Raw genomic sequence first — 24,217 nt, forward strand, 5'->3', positions numbered from 1 at the left:
TGTCTTTTTATCTTTCTCCTCTCTTTCCACCCTTGATCCTCCTTCTTTCCCCGTGCCCCCCCTCCACTTCCCCATCTCTCCACGTTAGCCATCCTCTTCGGAAACCGGGACCCACTGGGCGCTCCCTCCCTCTCCCCCCCATCTCTATCCACCCACCCTGCCAAACCCTTAATGGTTATCTCCCATATAGATATTTATCCTCCCCTGCACATTCACTTCGTCCCCCAACCTTACCCATCCTCACCTCCACTTCTTGGTCCCCTTCATGGCTAGCCCTCCCTCATCACTACTCACCCCACTACGGGTCATATCCTGGAATGTCAATGGCCTAACCCACTTCATTAAATGGAAGAAAATACTCTCATATCTCAACTCTAAATGGACTGATGTAGCCCTTCTTCAAGAGATACACCTTGACAGGGCCGAATCCGACAAACTGCATCGGACTGGGTGGAAATAGCGTTATTTAGTTGCAGCCCCTCCTCGCAGGAACTAGGAGGTAGCGTCCCACGAAAGTGTGGCGTTGCGATTCTGATACGAAAGAGTGTACCTCTCACTGTCACCAAATCATGGGTTGACCCAGAGGGGCGATACGTGTTCATCAAACTAAAACTAGGAGGCTCTTCACTATGCGTGGGCTCCATCTATGCTCCAATCGGTTCAAAACGCCAGTTCTTTCTGCGCATCAACCGCCTTCTGACGAAAATTGGGACCACTCGATACGTAATTGGGGGAGACTGGAACCAGACTAGAGATACAGTATTGGACAGGACTGGGCCTCTGGACATAACTAACAACAGTGACAGGGCCCTGTAGTCCAATTTAATGCAGGACAACGGTCTGGTAGACCCCTGGAGGCTGACGCACCCAGCTGACAGGGAATATACTTTTTTTGTCACCAGCACATGGCACCCAATCACATTTGGACTATCTTCTCAGTTCACACAGCATAGTGGCGCACATCCAGGAAGCTCGCATACTAGAAGGGGGTCTTTCGGACCACTCCCCAATCCACTTAGCTGTCCAGCTGGGCCTGGTGTCCCCGGGTCGCAAATCATGGCGATTTGCTGTCCAACATTATCGATCCCGCGTGGGAAGGCACAACTGCGAGCTCATGTATCCACCTATGTCAAAGACAACTTCGGCTCAGTGGAATCCAAGAGGGTCACATGGGCGGCAGCGAAGGCGACCATACGTGGACATATGATGCATCATGCAGCACTGGCAAACAAGGACAGGAAGGCACAACAAGTGATTCTGGAAACTGACATCAGGTGCCTAACGCGACAATATACGGACCAACACACCCTCCCCACCCGTAGACGATTGGAGCGTGCCTGTATGGCCTTGAACGAGCTATACACTTCCCAGGCTGAATATGCGCTGCAACGCTTGCAAGGACAACACTATGAACAGGGTGAGAAGGCTGGCCACCTGTTAGCAGCACAACTCCGCCAGAGAATGGTGACCCTAGCTATACCGGCCATCAAAGCATGCACAGGAGAGACACTTATGCACCCACAGGAGATAGTTAATGAATTTGCAACCTTTTATCGGCACCTCTACACCCCAGAATCGCAGTCCACCCACGTCCAGATCGAGGCCTTTCTCACCAACATTGCCTTACCCTTGCTCTCTGATGAGGGCTGCAACATCTTGGAGGGGGACATTACCAGGCAGGAAATTATGCAGGTCAACTCTGATCTCCCCTACCACAAATCGCCTGGAGAAGATGGATTCCCTGCGGAATTCTACAAATGGGCGGGGGATGAGATGCAAGATGTCCTACACAGAGCACTAAACGAAGCATGTCAGATGGGCTCTCTAGGCACGATTTCCAACAGTGCCATGATAGCGGTCATACCGAAGCCAGGACGGGATACCCTGCTCTGTAGTAGCTACCGACCTATATCCCTCCTGAACGGTGACATTAAGATACTGGCCAGTGTCCTATCAAACCGCCTGCATAAAATCGTACCATCTTTAATGCATCACACCCAAGTGGGATTTGTACCGGGCCGAACCTCCGGAAACCACCTTCGTACCCTCTGCTATACCCTTTGGGAAGCTAGGAATGCACCAGAGGCTGCACTAGCACTATCCTTGGACACTGAGAAGGAGTTTGATCGCATAGAATGGCCGCACCTATTTGTGACGGTGGCAAAATTTGGCTTGGGGGACCAGTTTATCTCCAAAGTTTGTCTGCTCTATGAACACCCTACGGCGCGGGTCAACTGCGGGGGATTCCTCTCAGACCACTTTCCCATTTGCAGAGGGATCCAGCAAGGATGTCCCTTATCGCCCCTCTTGTTCCTGCTGGCAATGGAGACGCTGGCAGCCGCTATACACGACTCTCCCTTGATAGCGGGTCTCCCTATGCCGGGCAGAACCTCTAAAATCTACGCTGATGACATTCTTCTAACCTTAACCGACCTGGAGCGTTCCCTGCCCCCCCCCTGTTGGAGGCCATTGACGAATTTGTACCCCTCTCCGGGTACTGGGTGAATTGGAACAAAAGTGAGGCCCACCCCCTATCCCAGATGACTACGAAATCCACGCTACTGTGCTTCCCATTTTGATGGACTCCAAAACGCCTCAAATATCTAGGAGTACTAGTTAACCGAGGTCTACAGCGTATGGTGGCAGGCAAACTAGACCCCCTCATTATGCGCATGAGGCTCGACTTCGAGAAATTGACTCATCTAGGCCTCTCCTTGGGCAAGATACAGACGGTTAGAATGGTCACGGTACCGCGCTTCACCTATGTTTTGTGCCTCCTACCCCTTTGAATACCTCTCTCAACATTGATACCGGTTGATGCAGCAATTAGAGCTTTTGTGTGGGGCTCTGCACGCCCACGACTGGCAGCAGCCAAACTGATGGCGCACCGATCCCACGGGGAATGGGGCTCCCCTCGGTGGAGCATTACGCACTACACCTGTCACCACTGGCTGACGCTCGGCCTGTACTACCTGAGTCAACACAATGGGTATCTGTGGAGAAAACAATGCTTTCCCATAGTGGAGGCCTCGATGGACTATACTGAAAAAATCCCCCATCCCCTAGTGCAACAAACCCAATTTTGAAGGCAGCACGTACGGCATAGCAGAGGGCCCACCGCCTGCTCGGGATACACCCCTTCCTACACGCCCAGGCCCCCATATGGAACGACAGCCTGCGGATAGGTGGAACGGCTCTTAACTGGCCACAGTGGAGGGGGGCCGGCATTATCCATTTGGCCCAAATCCTAGAGGACGACAAGCTCAAACCCTTTGCCAGGCTGCAGGAGGAATTCCACCTCCATCCACGACAGGAATGGGGATATCTGGAACTCAAGCACTGTATGCAACAGCATACCAACATTGCCCGATGGGGACTACAAACCTCGCCCGTGGTGACCTATCTGAAGACATGGGAGAAACACAAAGGCATAATGGCAGGCCTATATGAGGTCATCACACATCACCTATACCACACAGCAACCTCTCCTGGACAAACTACGCCTACAATGGCAAACCCGCCTACAGCGGACCTTTGACCCTGAAGACTGGATCGACATCGTGGACGCGCTGGACAGGGGCACGCGCGAAGCTCGCTTAAAATTCTGTCTCTTCAAGATAATCCCCGACTGGTACTGGACCCCGGTGAAGTTGCACAGGGCTGCACGGAGATACACTGTGATCTGCTTCATATCCTAAGCGGTTGTCCACCAGTCCAGCCTTTACTGGATGCTGTAAAACGCAACCTGGCTGACTCCATATCGCTCCCAACCCCGCTATCCTCCTCTCTTATTATACTGCACGACATGGACTCTCTACCGGCCCTGTCACGACAGCAACGAAGACTGTTACATACAGCACTAGCAACAGCGAAAATATGTATCCTCTGACACTGCGATCAGTAGCCCCCCAACCCCGGATGTATGGGTAGTGGCAATGACTTGCATAGTCGCACACAAGAGTCATCTATAACCTACAGGACCAGGCTGCCCTATTTACTCAGATATGGGCCCCCTTCCTTGCGGAAGCTCCGCCACATATTGCCCGCTGCTAGCTTCTCTCATTATGCATCCCATCCTTCCCCCCACCTCCATGTTCCGGCTCTCTCTCTTTGGTACCCGCCTCATCATCTTCCATCCCTCTTCCCCCCCTTTTCACACCTCTTATGTATATCTGTGATACCACCACGCATATCCCGCACTCCTCCCCAACACATCTCTCCTCCCGCCCCTTCGCCCAGAAGGTGGAGTTAATTAAGGCTGACACTTTCGAGACCCTGTCACCAGCCACATAGCTCCTCCCCACAGCCCTTCCCCTATTATGTCCCCTTCTGTCTCTATGACACCAGTCCCCCTCTTCCCTCTGTTTCTACCTCATCTATCCCCCCTCTTTCCTTTTCCGCTTCCATCACCCCTCTCCCGGCAAGAATGGCTGACTCACTTAACACTGCAAAGATCTTAGTAAATATCTCTCCAGAGGCGATGTAGAGCTACAGCACTACTTCATTACCCATTAGATTATCTCACAATATAGTTCATGGTCTGGGGACGGTCCCTCCTGCACGCATCCCCACCCTCCCATATCACTCGCATTAACTGCTCCGTGACTTACATGCCCTCCCCTCATCCAGGCCTATTGCCGGCTTTTCACCTCCCCTCCCTCTTCAGAGCACCGCCTAACCGGTAAAATCAAACACGGATTTACCAGATGCCCTTTGCAGTCGACAAACAACCCCAGTCTCCCTTTCCCCTCTGCAAACCAAACCTTTAACCACGGGTCTCTGTGAAACACAGCTGCAATATCGAATGATGGCTCCTGCCTCCACACTGCCCATGGGTGCGGTGCAGACACGCCAGATACACTGACCTTAAGCGCCAGGGGAAGCTACGCACAAAGGTCTTATAGACGCGTGAGGCGAGCGCATCCCAGAACGCGGTTCAACATGATACACAATATTATCTTTGGTAGCAGAGTGCCCCGCCTCCTACGGCTCTACCCCCCCTCTGTTACCTGTCCCCTACTATTCATCCTTCCAGTCGCCACTGCCTTTTGATAATTGTTTGTAATTGCTGTTGAACGTATTTAGTCTACCCTGTTCCACATGAGACGCAGTTTGTATGGCTTCCGCAATGTACAGGGATCATAATCCCTCGCCCATCAACACTGTATCAATCCTTGTTATTACCAAGAATAAAAAATTACAACACAAAAAAAAAGCAGCGGTATCTCTGCGAGGGCCCCTTTATCATTAAGTGACTGTATTAGTCTTTCGAGAACTATGATACATGCGGGTGAACCCTTCATTTAGTTAGCTTTTGATATCTATGTTTAAATTGTGTAAACATCTTTGTTAAGTGCACCTTGTGAATTGATAACTGGATAAATGCCTGAGCAAGAAACATTATTTTACACTCATGATTACATTGCTAGAATAGCAAGCAGCCCGTCTCTTTTGGGACAACAGAGGGCATCAATTTTACATACACAATAGGATTCCACTTTGGCCCAACTAGAAAAATTGCATAAGAAATTGGTAACGACTGAGCTACACGCCAAGTTTTTAACAGTTTGTTTAAATGCAAATATTATACCAGTGAGATTACAAGTATGGAATATTCAGATTATTTTTGTGGATGATGAGGAATTTAAAATTGGGTTGTTTCATTTCAAACAAATGCTCAAGAAGTTGGATGGTCCTCAGCATAGAAACAGCTCTAAAACATATAAAAAGGATTAAAAAAGAGATTACAGAGCTAGAAAAAAAGTTCTTGGAGGATCAAACTATAACTAATACTAAGGAAACTCTAAAAAAGTTAGAAGCTACCATTTCTGATTTTGAAAAAACTAATATCCTGAAGAAAACAGATGAGTTACAAAAAGACATCAGTGGATATAGTAAGGAGCGCACATATCCATATCTAAACAATGATTTTTACTAACATGGTACAGTAAATACTGGTGGGACTCGGAAACATATTGTTACTTTCTCAGATATTACGAGTGATTCTGACAGTGACAACTCTGTTTCTACTGCGGGCCTCCATAATACAGGTTGTAATACTGAACCCTCCACCCCTTGACAAACTTTTTTAGAAAGGAGCCAGAGACCAGCACGGGGAGGGTAAGGAACTTCAGGTGGGGGTGGTTCAGGAACCAATACACCCCAGGGTTCAGATAAACCAGGAATAAATATTACGAGTGGTAGACAATATGACACAAAATCCTGGTTTGGAGGAGGAACCGATCTTCAACTTGTTCTCACACAAGTTAAGTTCTAAAGAAATTGAAGTTATGAGTACCGGTCTATCCTTTGTGCCAACTCATAGGAATGCCCCTTTTTCTTTTACTAAAATAGAGCTATATAAATATTTTAGGACCTTGAGACTTAAATTTTGGTTTACCAAAAATTCACATGTGAGTCCAGAAAGTATCACAGGCTTGCAATGTGCCTCTACATGTTTTCCTCCGACTAACTTGATGGCAAAGGAAATCATAACGTTTGAGAATGCTGTTCTGTTAGAGGTAGAGAGGGTATTCAAGGAACATATATATGTGCAGTCCAACTTTATTTGAGCTCAAAATTAAGATTTATCCTCCATAGCCAGCACTGAACTGGAAGTTTTAAGACAACTACTTAATCCTTCACATTACAACAATTTAAAGAAAGACCCTACACCACCCAACAGAAGTGAAATTCGTGAAGGGACCAATAAGGGTCTGCATGGTGGGTGATTAAGCAAAATGGAATATGACTACCTTAATAAGGATGATTGTGCCATACCACCCTTTTATGTTTTACCCAAAATCCATAAAGCTACAAAGAAACCACCAGGAAGACCCACCGTGGCTGGCTGCCAGTCTGTTTTACAACCACTTGCAGAATATGTTGATTTTTTCATCACACCGTTTATACCCCTAACCAATTCATACCCAAGAGATAGCCTGTCTGTGATCACTCAAATGGAAGGGGCTTCTTTTAATCCTGAGGTTGGCATCTTGGTTACAATGGATATAGAAAACGTGTACACCAATATTTCACAAGGTGAGGCACTTCAGGTATTTACCACCATTTTTTACTCTAGACCAAGACCTCATACGGTCTCCACTGATGTTATCATAAGTTGTGCTCAAATTGCATTGGAATGCAATTACTTCCTATTCAATGATGAGTTCTTTGCACAAATAAAGGGAGTGGCAGTGGGAGCTATTTTTGCTCCTGATATTGCAAATCTATATGTGGCCACTTTTGAAGAGTATACCATCTATTAGGAGGATAATCTTTATGGCAGTTACATCACAAATGTGCTCTGGTATATAGATGACATCTTCTTTATTTGGCATGGTCCAATAAGTGACTTACTACAGTTTCACAAATGGATTAATAATCAAAATACCAACTTAAAATTTACCCTGGAGTATGATACCCATTCCATTCATTTTTTTAGAATTAAAAATTTTGGTTGATGAGGGTGAGCTGTATGTACCCCTATATACTAAACCCACTGCCAGAAATACTCTTCTGAGATATAATAGCCATCATCCCAGGAATTTAAGGGACAATTTACCGTATGGGCAATTCTTAAGGATTAAACGTATTTGCACAAGTAGACGACTATTTTTTGGAAGCCAAGACTTTAATCTCCAAATTGATCAAATGAGGCTATCCATATAGACTGGTTAAAAGATCCCTGAAACGTGCATTGCGATCAACAAGCTTTACTCCAGGTCAAAGAGAAAGCTGTTCACTCTTGTATGACTTATGTTACAACTTTTGGTTCCGAGTCAAATGGAATTAAAAAGATTATTTTACAAAATTGGCACTTATTAGCATCTCTTGATATTCCACTTGAGAAACTATTATTTGCCTTCAAAAGGGGTAAAAATGTGAGAGCCAGTCTAGTGAGGGCCTACATTGAACCAGTAGCACGCACACTGAGTAATATCTGGGGGCTAACACCAAGGGTTGGACATTACCTCTGTGGGAATTGCAGTGTAAGTGCTTCCACTAAAATTGTAAAAACATGTTGTCTAAATGAGAGAACTTGGCAGCTGAAACATTTTTCTAATTGTGTCTCTAAAAATGTTATTCACTGTATTCAATGCCCATGTTCTTTGTTTTACATTGATAAAACAACTCAGGAGGTCAGAAGACGGATTATTCAACATCAATCACAAATATGGTGTAATGTTGTGAATGCCACTATGGTTGAACATTACAATCTTATAAAACATGCCCCCAACAATATGCACTGGTTTTACTCCATGTTATAAAACCCTCAAAAAGACGTGTAAATGTGGACAGCCTGTTGACCATTAAAGAGAACCAATGGATTTGGCTTGCAGATACGGTTAAAAAGGGTCTGAATCAACAGGTGGAATGGCAGATACTAGCAACGTCGTAGATAGACTATCATGAACGGAACAGTTATTGTGATGTATTCCACATAGACAGTTATGGATCTTAACCTCCTTTCATGGTTCTGTTCCTGCAATTGCAGACACTGAATCGATATCTAGCAGCTCTACTAGAGAGGGTCTGGTCCTTTTCAGGGTTTCCTATTGTGTCCTTTTCTTTCTTATGGTTGGTATGAGGGCTGTGAGTCTCTTTATCTGTACTTTAATTTAATATATTTAGTTGTATTGATTGTTGTGGTTGATGGCTAATAATGCCCTGACAATAATTGGTTGGGTCTTTTCTATCTGTTCTATGGATAAGCTAGACTCTGGGGCTACCTACAGCAGGGTTGTGAAACTAGATTTAGTATTGGAGAGTATTTAGAATGGCCATTATTACATTTAAAGATGGCCACCACAGTTACTGCATGGTGGGTGGTTAAGCAAAAATGTGACATGTGACTACCTGAATGCTCTGTAATAGGGAGACAGAGAGTGTGTGGATCTTACTAACATGGACTGAGCTGATGGCCCAGATGGATATTATATTTATTGACTTACTGAGGTCGACAACAATATACTTACCGTAATTACAACAGTTTCCAAACTCAGGGTATTAGTTAGGCATTTTTACCAATTTAAGATGGCCGCCATAGTCACTGGAATGGTCACATGACCTTTCACTTACTTATTTAAACTCGCCTGGAAGCCCAGCAACGTTTGATTTTGACTCACATGTGTGGAGTGGATGTGAATAGAGACAGACACTAGCTGTCCCATATTTAAAAGGTGTGAGTACACTGCACTGGAGGCAGAGTTTTTCTAGAGTTTATGTTGTATGACTGTCAAGCAATTCAAATTTTTTAATCTTTGTAGATTTGTTTACTTGGGCTTGTAGGTTGAAGTCCCCTGGAGTGTTGCTACAAAGCCTATTTTTTAAACCTGTTGTAAGTAGCAGAATATAGCTATTCTAGTTGGGAACCTGACACAGTGTACTTTAGGGTGCATGTTTGCTATGTTTTTAAAGTATTTGTTTTACTTTCCTTGCCATATACGTGGTGGCTTATATTAGTATCCACACCTGTGTTTTGGTGTTTTTTGGGTTCAAGAAGCGGTAAACATGGTGTGATTTAATAGATTGCACATACTGTTTTTTAATTAATTTTTCTTATGTATGGGTATTATTTAACAACACTGTCCTGATGATGGTCTGACGGACCTCTGACTGCCACAACAGGTCGAAACGTCGACATACCTTCTCATTTGACATGCTGAATTGAAAGTCCATGATATTGCTTGAACTGGGACTGAAAACCAGGCAATTATTGTGCAGAACTGTCATGAGGAGGGTTATAACCCCTTCCTGGACCTGCAGTTGGGAGTCAATCTTATGATCTAGAAGGGTTATATACAGTGTTGTTTATGAAGTGGACATTTGTTGTAATTGTTGTACATTTTTTTGAACTTCCTGAATCCTATTGAGTAATATATTGGATTTTAACAGTATGAAGTTGTCTTACTCATTAATTGAAGACTGGATAATATGTATGCATACTATATCTAAATAATTCTCTAGGAGCATTTTTAAGTGAGATCTTTAGAAAGTAGGCATTTCTCTGCACTCACTGCTCTGTGTGCCTTACATCCTGTCTCCAATCTACGTCTGGTCTGTGCTGGTTGACAGCTCCTCTTGTGCATTCCACCCAGACAGTCATAAACACAGGACAATCAGCTGCATCTGCATTCATCTGCATACTGATGGGTCTTCTGGGCAGGAAGGGTGGAGAGACTCTTATTTACACTTCAAGACCAGTGGCCTGCCCTCACACAAAGGACTGATAATATAACCACCCCCCCCCCCTCACCGAGCTCCTGGCAGACAGACTAGGGAACCTGTGCATCTAACTCTTTGAAGGTTCCCCCACTTCAAAGGCACTTTTGGGTACATATACTGGAAGCTCCCTGGTGGTGGCGGACACCTCTGTGACCACACCAGCTACAGGTACAGCTGCCACCCCCATACCAGCACCACCCTCTCAGCAGCCCCTCAGCGCGTTGCCCGTGCCCGCTCACCCAGGAGGGTGGACATCTCATTCGCCCCAGGCACCTCAGGCCCTGCCCCAGTGAGTCCTGCTGCCCTGAGTGAGGAGGCTATTGACCTCCTGAGATCCATCTCTGTTGGGCAGTCAACCATTGTGAATGCCATCCAGGGGCTGGTGGCCCAAATGCAACAGACCAATGCATTTCTGGAGGGCATTCACACTGGCCTGGCTGCCCAAAAGAGATCAATGCAGGCTCTGGCCTCCTCTCTGATGGCAGCCATTGTCCTGTTTCCACCCTCCAACTTCCTCTACCCAATCCCATTCCCCTCAACCCCAACCTATCCCAAGCACACATGTAGCTGAGCACAACACAAAAGACTAGACATGGCAAACAGAAGCACCACACATCATCCCACAGGCACTCACACAAACACCATCCAGATGCAGACATACCAACATCCACTGCCTCCACTGTGTCCCCCTCCTCCTCTACCTCCCTCCCAGTTCCGTCTACACCTGCATGCACTACATCCTCATCCACTACCAGCATCACCAGCACACCTAGCAGAACACACACCTCACCGGCAGACACCTCTACAACAGCCATGCACACGTCCCCTGTGTCCTCTCCCACTGTGTCTGTCACCCCCCTCCCAAGGTACACAAACGCAAGCACTCATACACCCAACAGCCATCCACCACACAACAGCATCCAGCCCATGCACATGCACCCAAACACAGCAGACAGACACCTCCTACAACCACTCCCTCTTCCTCCACTCCCAAACCATCTCCCTCTTCCCACCCCAATGTCCCTAAGCAGCTTTTCCTCTCCACCATTGACCTCTTCCCTACGCCTTCCCCCCGTCCTTCAAGTCTGGCCAGGGTGTGTAAAACCCAGGCAAGCACCTCAGCCACCCAGTCCACGGGCCCTTTAGTTTCCACAGCAACTTGTGGTGGTAAAGATTCCAGGCTACCAGCCAGCCACACGGAAAGGGTGCCTGCCCCAAGTGCTGCCAGGAAGGTCAAGGTGCCACCCCTAGCTGCTGCCAGGAAGGACAAGGAGCAATCCCCAGCTGCTGCCAGGAAGGGGAAGGAGGAATCCCCAGCTGCTGCCAGGAAGGGCAAGGGGCCTGGTGCTGGGACTCAGTCAGAGCCCCCACCATAAACCAGGGTGGTGCAGCTGTCTGAGGCTGCAGGGGATGGGCAATAGCCTCAACCCACTACCAGCAGAATCAGCACCACCACCATCACCTCCAGCAGCAGACTGCAGGGGATGGGCTGGAGCCTCCCCTCACCAGCATCAGCAGCACCACCACCACCACTAGTAGGCAGCCGTCCAAGGCTGCAGGGGATGGGCAGGAGCCTCCCCCCACCAGCATCAGTAGCACCACCACCACCAGTGGGCAGCCGTCCAAGGCTGCGCTGCAGGGGATGGGCAGGAGCCTCCCCCCACCAACACCACTACCAGCACAACCACCACTGAGCAGCCGTCACCGCCAGCAGACAGTCTGTAGTCCAGCTTCCATGGGCTGTTATGCAGCCTGCCCCCTGCAAATCCTGTGAGTATGACTCGCACCTGAGACTGTGACCTTGCAATCCCCAAGATGTGCATTACAGGCCTTGATGCCCCCTCCAGAACCAGTGGGTATGGCTCCCACCCACCCCATCCTCGCCAGGATGAAGATCACAGAGCACAATGGCCCCTCTAGAACCAGTGGGTATGGCACCCACTCACCCCATCCTCCCCAGGATGAAGATCACAGGGCACGATGCCCCCTCCAGAACCAGTGGGTTCGGCACCCACTTGAGAGACTGTGGCCTTGCACTCCCCAGAACAAGTCAGTAGCCAAATAAACAACCTGAGAGTCTGTGGCCTTGCACTCTCCAGAACCAAGCACAGGACATGTTGCCCCCTCCAGAACCAGTGGGCAATTCACCCACTTGAGAGACTGTGGCCCATCACTCACCAGGACCAAGCACAGGGCATGTTGCCCACTCCGGAACCAGTGGGCAAGTCACCCACTAGAGAGACTGTGGCCTTGCACTCCCCAGGACCAAGCACAGTGCATGTTGCCCCCTCCAGAGCCAGTAGGCAAGTCACCCACTTGAGAGACTATGGCCTTGCACTCACCTGGACCAAGCTCAGGGCATGTTGACCCCTCCAGGACCAGTGGTGTTGTACCATCTGCCGGCTGAGGTGCCCCCCATTCCCTTTCCCCCTGAGGTGGCTGCGTATTTTTGAACTGATGCCACTGCAGTGTTTTCTCTGTGTTGTTGCAGGAGTCAATTGGAGCCTTGGACTTTGTAATGTGGCCCTGTGGCCCACGCAGATTGAGGACTGGGCAGTGTCCCTTATTTGTACATATGTATATACTTTTAGATTGAATTTTCGTATTTCTACTGTTTAATATTATTACACTCACTTTAATCTATTCCTGTGGTTCTTGCATTATTCCTGAGAGGTACGGGGTAAATATGTTATGTTACTGCATCTGCTTGTGTGTATGGTGTTGGGGGTGGGGGTGTTGCGTGTTGCATGTGTGTGTCATTCTCTTTTTCCTCCGCCCTTCCCCTGTGTGCTAGGCAGCTGTACTCACCGTGGTCGTCTTCTCCGTCATTGGTGTTTGTGGTGGAACAGGACGTAGAAAAGCATTGGGAAGATCTGCAGTTCGGCCTCCATGGCGGCGTGGTTCTTCCTTAAGCCTCCAATGGTGAGTCGTTTCCCTTCTGTGGCATGTTTCCACCAAGCTTTTGTTGTCTTTGGTACTGCCCCGGAAAGGTGGCCTGTCATAATACAGTGGGCAGAACACTGACATCCGCCTGGCTATTGGCGGCTACCACCATGGTGCCTGTCCTGGCGGTCGGTATGGTAAGGTGGCTGTCTGTCTGAGCTCTTTCTACCATGGTGATAATTTGGCGGTTTTTACCGCCAGACTGTTGGCGGGATTACCGCAGCTTTATCACCGACCGCTAGGGTTGTAATGAGGGCCTAAGTCCTGGGGAGTCTGGCACAGCAGCGGCATTAGGTTAAGACACCAGGTTAGGTCAGGTTCCAGGGCAAGGACCACTTCTAGGTAGGGGAAGTGTCTGTGGAGGAATGCAGTCTTGCCAGATGACTACCTCCTGGGTGTCCCAGGCAGGAATGAGGGGTGATTTGGTCCAGCTGGCCACCAGCCCCGATGCATAGCTGTATAACTGGAGCAACCGTAGAAACCAGGGTCCAGTAATGTGAAGCTGTCAGAGGAAAGCAGCAGAGCATCATCTGCATCCAAATATGGTCCTCTGGACAGTTCTGCCATTGGAAGCCCCATATTTGAGCCATGTAGTGAACCCAGACCACCAGTAATTCCATACCCTGGGCACAAAGCAGTAGAAAAAGTGGGTACCTCAGCTTGATGCCCCTGTGGATTGCGAAAGGGGAGGACAGCACACCACTGACTCTAACCTGCTCCAAAGAATGAGCATTAGGTACTCTGAAAAAGGACTGGAAGCGCAGTCCAAATGCTATAAGGGAGAGGACCTGAACTAAGAATTCCCAATCTAGGGAGTCAAATGATTTCTCAAAACCCAAAAGCATAAGTGCGCAGGGTCTCCAAAGCGACGTCGGTGCTCCAGAGTAATATGCACCAGGCAGATGCAATGTTGAGTACTCTCGTGGGGATAAAACCACATTGGTCTGGGTGAATGAGAGAAGACAGTAACAGCAAAGTTTTTTGCAAAGGTTTTAATCTGGGCATTAATAAAGGAGATATGTTGGTATGATGAAGAGGCTTCCGGATGTCTTCCTAGTTTATGGAGAACTACAATTGTGGCAAGGTCAAGCTTAGAGGGAAAGTGGCCTTTGTCCACAACCCCAAGCAGAAATTGAGGAGATGAGGATAAAGTGTTGACGGCGATTTCTTGCAGTATTCGATCAGGAAACCATCCAGTCCGGACATCTTACCTGATTGCAGGCTGCTGGCAGCGTTGGCTGTTTCCTCTATGGTCAAGGCTTGGTCATGAGCTGCCCTGTCCACTCCTGTCAGAGTGGCCAGCAGAAGATTGGTTATAAGAGCGTGGGTCTCTTCGCATTCGTGTAGGGGCGGCGGTCATATAGGCAGCCATAGTAAGCAGCGAATTTGGCTGTTATGTCAAACAAGGAGGTGAGATATTATCTTGATGAGGAACGGAACATATGGAACAGTTTAGAGGCAGCATCATGTGTTGCCAGCTAATACAGGAGCTTCCCGGTTTTAGCTCCAAATTCATATAAACATCTGGTGGATGCCATCCAGCATTGCTTGGCCTGCTCTTGGCACTGCTGACAGACAGAGGTTCTGCAGGTCTTTAATTATTGTCCCCAGATTGCCGATATTGGTGCTTAAGGATTATGAGTACTGCTTCCTGCTGAAGGCGGATGTGGGCTGGTCTCAAAATAAATGTTTTGTCCCTGCCTGCACAACTGCCTTGTCAGCTATCCACACAGCCCTTTTGGATTAAAACGATCCTGCAATAATGTCGAACTACCAGTAACACTATTGCAAGATGTGGGTGGTACACTGCACATTTACCAGGCACCAAGCATTAAGCTGCCATAGAGGTTTGTGGCCCTCGCACACCGGCCATACTGTAGCACAGCAGGATGTACGTGGTCTGTACACTGTGAATTTCTATGGCTTGAAGGAAAAATAGTCAATCATGAAGAAGCTACAGTGAACTGTGGAAAAGTGAGTCCCGGGTGCCATGTCCTCCAGGCACCGCAGAGGCCTACGGATATCGCCCAATCCTCCAGCTGAGGGGATGGTTGTGGGCGTGTCACCCTCACCCCTATTGTATCACAGTTAGGGTTCATCATGTCATTACAGCACGCAACTTTATATGTTTTGCATAGCACTGGTTCAATTTCCTTTACTTGAAAATTGTTTCGTTTTGCACTTCTGGTCAACTGCTGCATCTGTGAACATTCAACACATGGCTGGAGAATCTTTCTCTAGAATTTGCCTATGGGTTTAATCCTAGGTTGTAGGAAAGTGCCCCTTTTGGCATGGCTACCCATCCACGTTTTGCCTGATGTTGATGCTAACTTAACTGTGTGCTTGGATCCTGCTAACCAGGCCCCAGCACCCGTGTTCTTTCCCTAAACTGTACCACTGCTTGCGCAATTGGCACACCCCTGGCACACAACTAAGTCTCTTGAAAAATGTACCAATGGTACTAAGGGCCCTGTAACCAGTGAGGGTCCCTAAGGGCGTCACCATGTATTGTGCCACCCTAAGGGACCCCTCACCAAACACATGCACACTGCCACTGCAGATTGTGTGCGTGGGTGGGGAGAAAAAGGTAAAGTCAACATGGCATCCCTCTCAGAGTGCCATGTCCACAAGCCACTGCCTGTGGCATAGGTAAGTCACAGACTTTACAGCCCTAAGGCAGGATGCACTATACCACAGGTGAGGGCATAGCCACATTGATGCCAGTGTTGGATTTATTGAAAAATGCATTCAAAGGGCATCTTAGAGATGCTCCCTGTATTTTACCTAACCCTCTACTATAGGGCTGACCGGGTTGTGGCAGCCTGCCACTAACAGACAAGTTTCTGACCCTATGGGGTGAGAGTATTTGTGCTCTCTGGGGTCAGGAACAAAGCCTGTTCTGGGTGAAGGTGCTTCCCACCTCCCCCCTGAAGGAACTGCAAAACTTTGCTGTGAGCCTCAAAGGCTCCTGCCTCGGGATTCACTGCCTCAGGGCACTCCAGCTAGCTAGGATTGCCCCCCCCACTAGGCCCCACTTTTGGCAGCATGTCGGCAGGAAAATTAGTAAACACCAGGAGGTGTGCCCACCCCAGCTAGCTAGCTAGTAAGGTGTCCAGAGCTGAGGTAAACCCCTCCTGGCAGAACCCTCCATCTTGTTTTGGAGGAGGTTGGCCAATAGGGTTAGGAATGTGTCACCCTTCCCAAAAGGAGTGGGCACAGGAAGGGTGTAGCCACCCTCTGGGGCAGTAGCCATTGTCTACTGCCCTCTGACCACGGTAACACCCCTAAATCTAGTATTTAGGGGCACCCCTTAACCTTTCTCTTCAGATTCCTGGCGATATAACAAGAAGAAGGACTGAAGAGGAGCACCAGCAGAGGAGACTCCAGATGACAACTGACTTGGATCCAGCCCTACCGGCTTGTCTGCAGCTTCAAAGAACACTGCTACAAGAATATGACTCGTCCTGCAGGACCAGCGACCTATACAGACCCTCAGAGGTCTGCCTGCCTACCCAAGGACCAAGATCTCCTGAGGACAGCAGCTCTGTCCACAAGAAACATCCAAGAATGACTCCAGAACCACCTGGGATCTACGAGTCCTGCAAACTCTGTACCTGACACCGATGGTCTGAGTCCAAGTGGCCCACTGGACCAGAGAGGGTCCCCAAGCGATTCTGACCCCGAGTCCACCCTGGGTTGACCCCTCCTGACCAACACAAGACCTGCCGCCTACATCCAGAGGACCTCACTGACTGTGACCAGATCTGATGAAGATTTCCTGACACCTAAAGGTACCCCTGCATCCGGAGCCCCCTGGCCTTGGGGAACCCAATCGATGGTCCAGCAACGTCCAGTGGGCTCTCTACTTACCTATCCAGCATCTGGTTTTCTTCAGTCAGCTCCCTGGACCAAGCCTGCTGTGGTTTCCACATTGGAAAGCATTGGTCGCCCAATGCTGTGTTTGCATCCTACACCCGGTCGTCACTGTGAAGCTGAGGGTGTGTTTGGTACTAACCTGTAGCTCCCCCAGGTGCTGATCTAAACCCCCAAGGTCTGTGCCCTGAAATCGCGGGTACTTACCTGCCAGCGTTTTTTTCCTAAGCGCACAGTCTCCATAGGATTCCATTGGGCGCCTGACACCAAATTTGACCTCGGCACCCAACCGGTTCCGTGTTGGCGGTGGTGCACCCTTGGTGTCTTCCTACACTTTGTCCTGCAGACAACCCTAACTCCTGAAGACTGGGATCGTAAGTCAAGTATTTACCTGTGAATTGTGTTGTTACAGTTCCTCCCCTTGGACTGCATTGATTTCTATGAGAAATTGCACTGTGTCCACTTTTGAAACTGAAAAGTATTACTTACCTGTAAACTGTTTATCTGTGAATTCTAAACAAAGTTGAAAGCATTCTTGAAACTATACTTACCTGCAACAAAGATCCTTTTAGTTCTAGAAATAAAGTAACAAAGTATATTTTTGATATATAAAAACATTGGCCTGGTGTTAGTCATTGAGTGTGTGCCTCATTTCATGACTGTGTGTGTACAACAAATGCTTAGCACTACCCTCTGATAAGCCTAATTGCTCAACCACACTACCACAAAAGAGAGCATTAGTATTATCTTCTTTAGCCTTTGTAAAGCGTCTGGGGATCCACTGGACTCTGTGCACCCCATACCTCATTTTGGTATGGTATATACAGAGCCAGCTTCCTACATAGTGTTTTTTTAGGGTTGGCTACGGACATGCAGCCATTCATGTGCCACAAGCCATTTAGGAGATAAAAGAAGAATAAGGAACTCTGGAATTTTTTAAGACTGCCCAAACCAGAGTGGAATGCGTGTGTTATGCTTAGGAAAAACATTTTAGCTTATACACTTTAGAAGTTTGCACCTACAGATTACGTTGGTTACACTTGTAGGAAGAAATCCTCTCCGGATTAAAAAAAAAATATCAAGGCATGCATAATGCACCCATATGCATTTTAACATTTGTGCAGAGACAGACCTAATTCAACCCTTTCAGCATATACTAGTTCTTTCGCAAATTTGAACAATGTTTAAAAACTATGGATTTAATCCTAGCCTTTTTTTAGGTTGGTTGTATGAATGTGGCTTCAGACATTCATATACCTAGCCATTTCAGCGAAAAGATAAGAAAGAATAAGGTACTCTGGAATTTTGGTCTTTCCAAATGTCTAAACCAGAGCAGAATGCAAGTGTACTGCGTAAGAAAACCATTTTAGATAATGCACATTCAAATTTTACACCTGGAGATCTCATTGGTGGCACTTGTACAAAGAACCCCTCTACATAAAAATTACACTGATGCAGGCAAAATCTGATGCATCCCATATGCATTTCAGTTTCAATACTTGTGAAATGACTGACCTAACTCAACCCTTTCAGCGTACATCAGCTATTTTGTTAATTTAAACAAAGGTTTAAAAGCAAGAAGACTATAAGATAAATAGAAAAGAGTCTATGTAGCAAGCTAAAATGCAATATTAGGTTTACAATAACTAATGAAGCACTCGTAAAATATTGCAGAATGTTCATACGCTGTCTCTACAGTTTCTGTTCTCAGATCCGAGCAACCCTGCATGAGTGTCTAGCCAAGGCCAGCCACTCAATCCAGCTTGGAGACCACCACGCTTTGTGTGCACCAGAGGAACACTGTTCTACAACCACTCAGGCATGTACCCTACCAGACTGTGCTTATCACTAACACAGTCATCAAATGTCGTGGTCTGGCAACATGAATCCACTTACCTCATCGCAAGCAAGCAGTTGCACCTAAAGGCCCCTGCTTCCGGGCCAGTGCCTTATCCCTGACTAGGACCCTCTCTGAGACTGCCTCTACTATCTTACCACTTGCCAGCGGGACAGGTCATCCATGCCCATCCTCTCTGCCTACTGCTCCATAGTCACACAATGTTTTACCTACAATCATGCCGCATTACCACCCCTGTCCGAGGTAAGCAACCTTCTCCTAGATATTACACCCTTTTGAGCTTTTGGCCTGCTATCTTTGCCGCTGTAGTAATCATTTGGCTGGTGGTGGCATATATCATCGCTTTGCAACAAGTTGATATTCAAAGGTCGAAATGTACTTAACCTGGATTGGGCAAAGCCTCCACTTTGTCTATGTAATGACTCTTATGCGCTGTGCTAGAAAATTACAAACAATTAATGTCAACTCTTGTTTGACCTGCACTTGCATGCCTGTGGACGTGTGAGAAAATGTGCTCTTGATCTGAGTGCTCTTTAAAAGAACAAAACTTGCCTTAACCTTTTCTACCATGGACACAGGCTGTCAGAATGTAATAGTATTTTGCCCCAGTCTTAGCAAGCCCTTGATAAGTATGACAATCCATGTGGTTGTTACCAATCTGGTGTGATGCACCTCGCCATGTCTCAGTGTGCAATGGTTTGTGAGCACCGTAAACCAAGTAATCAAAGTATGGTTATGGGTGAGTGAAGTGAGTGTTGTACTGTTGTAGAAGCACAAGACATTGAGTCTCCTCTGAATAAACACAGGCTTCCCACCAATCTAATGTTACACGAACACAGACATCAAGAATGATAACTGCATTTCATCTTTGGGACTAGGTTTACCCTGGTCTGCAGAAAGGGTGAACTGAGACCTGTTACCAGACTATTCACCCTCTTCATAGGTAGCTGGGCTGCCATGAGGTATCCGAAATTAACAAATTATTTTTTATTATCTTGCCACTGTAAGTGCCTGTTCAACAGACTAGACACAATGCTGAAATAACGGAAGAAGGTGAAAACACTACCACAATTGCCCTGGTATTAATCACTCATCTATTGGCTGCTCATAAATCTATGCTCATGTCGAATAAATGGCTGTACATTACCATCTAGTATTACAAAGGGGGGTTCTTTGCTACTGTAGAGACAAAATGTTGCACATACTGACCCAACACCTCAATCAACATACACAATCAAATAACTCCAGAACTGGTTTCATTTTAATCTCAGAGCCTTCAATACCAAATGCTTTAATCCACGTCTCTGCTTAATGTGTACTGAATTATCACGTAACCAAGTTTTAAAGCTGTTCTTGTAATAATTTGAAGTATTCACTTGCCATAATATGCAAGCTGTTTCATGATTTCCATACACCCAATAGCCATTGTATTTACAGTTTTGCATTTGCACATTTTCTGCATTATGTACTAAAGCGTAGCCTCACTTCCAATGTTGGAAACCAAAAGCATGATTTTCAGAAAGAAGTGTGTTCTGAAGTATGTTTGTGTATCACTACCTGTGTTTCAAGGACTCCTCAAATTCTTCTTGTGAAAAGATCCTGCCTCTTGCTTATTAGTTTTGTTGAAGTAACAGTTTCTATCACATGTTCATGTTCAGTTGACTTGCACGGGGAAAACAAGTATGAAAATATGTGTTATGTGGACAGAATTTAGAATTATATTCGCCAAGGATTTTGAGCAGATGTCCCTTGAATTGACAATTGTCATCTGCTGATTTTGTTTGGCTGGTCACTATTTTTGCATTAAAAAAATGTTAGACTGAAGACCCCTGACATGTTGTGTTTTATTTTACAAACTGTAGACTGGCTGGGCTCCACAACCATCCAGTCAAGTGTGTCTTTAGGCACACTTGCAATAATCCAGGAGACTCTTTTTCCTACTCTTGAGCCTCAACCCTAAAATCATGGAAAAGTAGAATGTGCTCCCTTTGATCTTCCTAAAACTCACAGCATTGTGTTCACTTTACAAAGAAACCAATACTGATTAGATGACAGTAGTCTGGTGTTGAAACACAGGTAAGTCAGGTATAAACCTCACAGAGATGAATGGAGGTCATCTGACATTAAAGAGATAGTATGCTTCCTTGGACTATTTAAAATGTTTTGGAGATTCATGTGGTAGAAATGTCATAATTCAATTACAATAGGATCTGTCTCTCAAAAAGAAGGTTATTTAAGAAGAGTAAGCTGTCAGTGACACTCTGAGTGAAATCTTGACTAGTCCTTGCTTTGCAGACAATAGAGCTTTAATTGTGTGGCCTGAATCCTTCTACTGTTTTAAGAATGGGTTTAAATAAGAGCATGTAAAGTTTCACTGAATAAAAACGCAAGCAGGTACAACTGCATGTGGTGTGCAGCGCATGGGGCCACATGGCAGCTTTTCTCACATATCACCAAGGACACCTTGACACAATGAAAATTTACCAAGAGAAGAGTAGCCCTACCCCTACCTTATAACCTCACTCCCCTTACCAAGTGACACAAAATTATTTGTCATGCATTTTAATAAGCCGTGTATTTAATTAATTGTTCACTAAGACCATACAAAGTATCAATTAAAGAGAAAAGAAATACAAATAATAAAACTCAAGCAAAACTTTTTTTAAATGGCACAATAGTTTAAAACGGCCCCATTCCTGACAATGTAATGAGGCTGTTAACTTGCGCTACCAAATCAGCTTTTGAGTAGGCCCAGCTTAGCTAAAGAAGATGAAAACATGTTGGTCATGAGGCCTGCAGCTACATGGATAAATAGATTCAGCTTAGTTCAGATCAAACTGTGGTAACATTTCATGGCAATATTTAACTAATTAATTGTATACCTGAATAATACCTAATTGAATACACTGTATCCATTACCTCGAGAGTTTTCATGTACAAAGCCACAAATATTTGCAGCTGCTTTGGAGCCTGTCCGTCAGTAGTGCTAAGAAAATCATATCTATTGTAGACAACCAAACTTTGCAGGGAAAAGTGTGTCATCATGTCACGACAGAATCCCACAGGGACAAGATCATGCCTTACGGTAGTAAAATAAATGTGAGGGCATGTACACATGTGTTTGCGAGGGCCCATATATCTCATTCTCAATGGCATGCAGAGAAAAATAATGCACAGGGCACAGTATGTAAACACTTAAAGTTAGATTTGTAAAAGAATAAACGGGGGAATTTATTTCCCCTTTAACTCCCATTGAAGAAGAGACAATTTTAGCAGGAGAAACAAAAAAAAAATACTTTTGACTGTAAAAATCGGAGTCTCCTGTCTGAATCAAGTCTGTTGCCACATTTATGAAAGTGTTGTTGATGTACAAGATGGGGCAGAGTCAATAGAGAATCAAAGTAATAACGGGCTGAGCCAAAGTGAATGTGAACACGAACTTCTTTCTAAAGTGTAAATTAGATAATGTACGCGTCTGCAAAATCCTGTTTGCTGCCATGACGGACAGCCCGACAAGCCAATGCGTGGACGGGGCTCACCCAAATAAGACAAAGGTTGAAGAGGACTTATGTAAAGCTCTTTTCTGTAAGCTCTGGATGGGTGTGTTGTGTCTTTTGGGTTAACAAGAGGTCACCAATTATATGAAAGTGTTTTAGAGTCAGACCAAAGATAAAGTGCAAACTCCAATGTCAGATACAAAAGCAGCAATGAGTCCAGTTCAGAAGGACAAAAACAACGTGCCTTGCACAGCTCAAAAAAATAAAATACAAAATAAAAAAAGTAGCTCTGTTTTCCCCTAGTTCATGGCGGGGAAAAAACGAAAATATGTCTATTTAAGGAACGGACGCTTACTCGAAATACAATAAGGCGCATATGTCTATTTGTATAAACAAGAGCTATAGGTTAGCTTAAATAACAAACATAGCACCATACGTTCATTTATCAACAGCCTGATCATTTTTTAATTCACGGACGTTTCTACCCACGCATGCGTACAATATATCGACGGTATACCAAATGTTTAAACATTTCATCGTGTGTTAGATGCGTATTTAATGAAACACTTCTGCGTGTGGCTTTCGTGCTTTTACTGTGAGTAAAAGCTGCATAAACCCTCCGAAAACGTGGCTTGTTTTAAGTCAGATTTCTGTTCTTGTGGTAGGTAAGGCTACAGCGCGTGCAGCAACGGAGAAAACCTACCTAGACCTTCCGCCAAGGGCACAATTTCAAAATAGAGGAGGGGCTTATGAGTCGGAAGCGGTCACTTCAGCGGTCCGCAGCTCGTGGCGCAGTTCAATCGCTCGGCCGGCGGCACCAGCAGGTTGCGAATGGAGGAAGCGGCAGTGGTTCTTACCAGCTGAGGAAACTGCTGCGGTCGGGATATGAAAACAAAACCTTGGCTCCACCGCTACAGTCCGTGTTCGTCTTGTTTATGTTATGTGTAGTATTCAAGTAGCTTTTCGCCTCTTCTTGTGCATACACCCCGTTTCAGATGGTGTGCAGGCCGTTGAGAGAGGGCTGTCTGCAGGCGTCTCCAGCCGGGATTCTTTGGGGATGTGAGCGTAGACACAGACAGCTCGAGCAAGACTAATCCTAAGAAAACATGTTTTCTTCTCTCTAAGCCGGTTCTGTGTTGCGTATCTCCAAAATAAGATTGCGTATCTCCAAATTAAAAGTGGCCAGTGGACAATCTAAATGGCTTTGACAGGTGGCAAGGGTAGACGGGCACGTTTGCCCTTTTCCGTCTCCAAGTTAAAATGCCCTTTTCTAAGCGCATACGTGTTTCTGGTAATGCTATATGCACAAATGGCATCTTTCAATTGGCACAATTTACATATCGAAACCATATTTCTAGAGGGGAATGGAACAGCGTTATACGAGTACTGAAAACAAAGGGGCCCCTGACATATCTCGATATGGGGTGGGGCAGGGATAAACAAAACTTACCCCCTCCCTCCAGAAGCTCTTTTACATAATGAATGAAATCTTATAATGTTTGAAGTTTATTGATTATATTTACATCTTGATAAAGAAAATAATCTTATCCCAAATAAATATTTTGCATTATTGAATGGGACTCTACTTAGAGAATTATCGGAGGTGGGTAGTTTTTTTTTTTTTCATGCACATCTTTAGATGAGTTCTTCATTCTCTTAAGTGAATGGTGAAAAGGTGCTGCTTGTCTCAGCCCTTTCACTCCAGAGGAATGCATAAACGCATACAAAAGTTCCTCACCCTTCCAAAATTGTATCTGCTCGATTGAAGGTAAGGCTAGGGTTTGCCCTCCAACTGATCTGGCTTAAACTTGCTGTGGAT

The 24,217-nt window shown here is 46.1% G+C and overlaps 1 protein-coding gene across 1 annotated transcript in view; it reads right to left on the reverse strand.

Annotated features, from left to right (window-relative positions):
• MPPED1 (metallophosphoesterase domain containing 1) overlaps positions 1 to 23,451 on the reverse strand; it is a 716,237-nt gene extending 692,786 nt beyond the window's left edge. The window contains exon 1 of the mRNA XM_069230050.1: positions 23,256 to 23,451. The gene's annotated coding sequence lies outside the window, so the exon portion shown is untranslated. The remainder of the gene's footprint in view (positions 1 to 23,255) is intronic.
• Positions 23,452 to 24,217: the final 766 nt, after the last annotated feature.

This window comes from Pleurodeles waltl, chromosome 4_1 (assembly GCF_031143425.1).
Source record: "Pleurodeles waltl isolate 20211129_DDA chromosome 4_1, aPleWal1.hap1.20221129, whole genome shotgun sequence".
Classification (NCBI taxonomy): Eukaryota; Metazoa; Chordata; class Amphibia; order Caudata; family Salamandridae; genus Pleurodeles; species Pleurodeles waltl.